Source organism: Sinocyclocheilus anshuiensis, unplaced genomic scaffold (genome assembly GCF_001515605.1).
Source record: "Sinocyclocheilus anshuiensis isolate Anshui unplaced genomic scaffold, SAMN03320099.WGS_v1.1 scaffold115, whole genome shotgun sequence".
Classification (NCBI taxonomy): Eukaryota; Metazoa; Chordata; class Actinopteri; order Cypriniformes; family Cyprinidae; genus Sinocyclocheilus; species Sinocyclocheilus anshuiensis.
The window spans coordinates 52295-55021 of NW_015548219.1; positions in this window are offsets into that span (position 1 = coordinate 52295).

Here is a 2727-nt window from a genome sequence, read left to right on the forward strand (position 1 = left end):
TTATATGTGTATAATATTTTATTTTGTATAATAGTATGATTATTTTGTATTATAAATATAAAGAATATTTTTTAGTAAATTATATTTGAACTTACTGTATTGAAATGATATTTGTACTGACTAAAAATAAATAAATAAACAAACAAACATTTAGCTTTCAGTTAAAATTGTAAATAAGTCATGATATGCTGCTACTCTCAAATAATATTTATATTATAAATAAATAATAAATAATATTTAAATATTATATAAATAATATTTATAGTAAATTATCTTTGAACTTGTTTTTTGTTAAATTTATTATTATATTATGAGTATGATTTATTAATGAAATAATAACAACATATATATTCTATTTATATTATACATTTATACAGTAAATATAAATCATATTTATGAATATGCTAAAATCTTAAAATGAATTAAATTCTGATCTTTAAGATTTACATTATATTGAATTTAGATTAAATTATAATTATTGGTTCTTGGACAAACAACTTTTGTTCTTATGTATGGATAAAATCATCTGCTTAATGCATAAATGTAAATGTAAAAAAAAAAGTTATCTCTTAAATGCTTTGTGTGATGGTAATGACAGCATTTCTTTGTTATACATATTGAAAAAACAAACAAACAAACACCAAATGGACTGGGAAAAAAAGTTATTTTAATCTTCTCTAAAACTGTAAGCATTTTCAAAATTACTCTAGGGGACAGAAAAGTTCCCCTAATTGAGGAATCACCCATATACAAACAGATATACAAGCACATTCAATTCCAAACAACCATCTGCAAGAATAAAATGCTGGATAAACAGGATAGTTTGCATGTCTTTTACAGCAAAGACTTACTAATAAAATCCTCACAGATTGATTGGAGCACGAATATGAGAGGACTTCTTTGCAGGGAAAAGAGTTTTATATTAGAAACCATAAAACTAATCATTTCAGAGATTATGGACACAAAATGAGCTCTGAAAGACACATTGGGCCTCTAATGTCAGTGAAATTATGCTGTGGTATGCGGCGACAGAATGTGAAAGGAAATAGAAATGGGCCTCACAGTCGTCTCGTGTCATTATCACAGGCTCCTGTGGACTGAAGTTCAACGGAAGGGCAAACACCAGAACCCCATCTGCCGATAGTGAGAGATGGAGACCAATCTTTGAAGAAGCTGTGATGAATAATGTCCTGTTGACTGTGTGGATGGAAAGACAAACACATTGGATTGCAATTAAAACACTATTGATCGTGGTTTCTGTGGGCGCTGGTGGAAAGTCAAGCCGATAAAGGTGTTTCTTAAGGGATACAAAAGCTGCTATTTTGAGTAGCATGTCTGATTGTGGATGAGAAATGATCCAAGTATGGCTGAATGAATTCAAAATTATTATTTATTGACACAAAAGAAGATATTTTGAAGAATGTTGGTAACTAAACAGCTTTGGCTCCCATTGAGTTCCATTGTATGGACAAAAATACTATGGAAGTCAATAGGAACCAGAACTGTTTGGTCATCAACATTCTTCAAAACATCTTCTTTCATGTTCCATGGAAGAAATGAAGTCATACAAGTTTGGACTCAACGACATGAGGATGAGTAAATAATGACAGAATTGTCATTTTTGGGTGGACTGTCCCTTTAAGAATGTAAATGATATGGAAATGAGTCATTTTCAAATGCGTATTCTGGCACACAGAACTGCTGCAAAACGAACATATCACTCCATCTTCGTTCCAACCACATGACAGGTCTTTAAGCAAATCGAGATAGCTGTGTAACTCAAATATAATCACATTAGCCGAGCCACAGGGACAATCACCGGAATCATGTTTCAGTGGGTCTGTGTAATGAGAAATATTGGAATGTTTGCTTAACTTCCTTGATTTCAGCAATGATCACTTACAGCAGCACTTTAACAGAGATGTATCTGCACTGTCTACAGCAAATATGACTAATTGCAGATGCTTTGTCTAACAGATGGAAGCATGATTTAGTTCTGATAAAAAGCTGAAGACTGAGAATTGCAATTTTATGGCCGAACGTAAATTGTTTGTAAAGCATCTGCCATCATGCAGAGTAAAGATTGTTGACTTTTATCAGATTGAACACGTTTATTTTATAGTTTTGCATTTTTTTTTTTTAGCTTGCCATGTTTTTAATAGAGATACAGAAAAAAATACAGTCAAAAACAAATTACAAGGTGTTATATACAGTGACTGTCAAAGTACTTAAACAGTTATATTATATGGGCAATATCAGCATGGCTGTGATTAGGCCAGAGGCACGAGGCCGCAGGTAATCACAGCCGCTGATATAGAGCCGGTATCGCTCTCGTACTCCAGTGATATTGCGTTTATACAACAGTTCGACGGAACATGTGTGTACTTAAACAAGAAACAACGGAGTGCCTATTAAAACCCTCTTTTGTGCGGAACTACTTCCTTCCGCCACAGATTCAAAGCTCAAGTTGACAGTTAAACATACGTCACTTTTAGAATTCGTATCAAGGGCATGTGCTGCTTCAGTTAGGTTATTAGTGAGAAATAATGAGGTTATAAGAGAGAAACAATGCGGCAAGACGTGCATCCAAATGAGAGAGAGACCGCGAAGCTAGACGTTTCTTCTTATATTAACTAACGTACTCTACGATTAGCTCAGTGAATAATAATAAAAAAAAAACATAGACCCGGCTAGAACAAGCGGAGTGATACAAAATTGTGAAAGGGC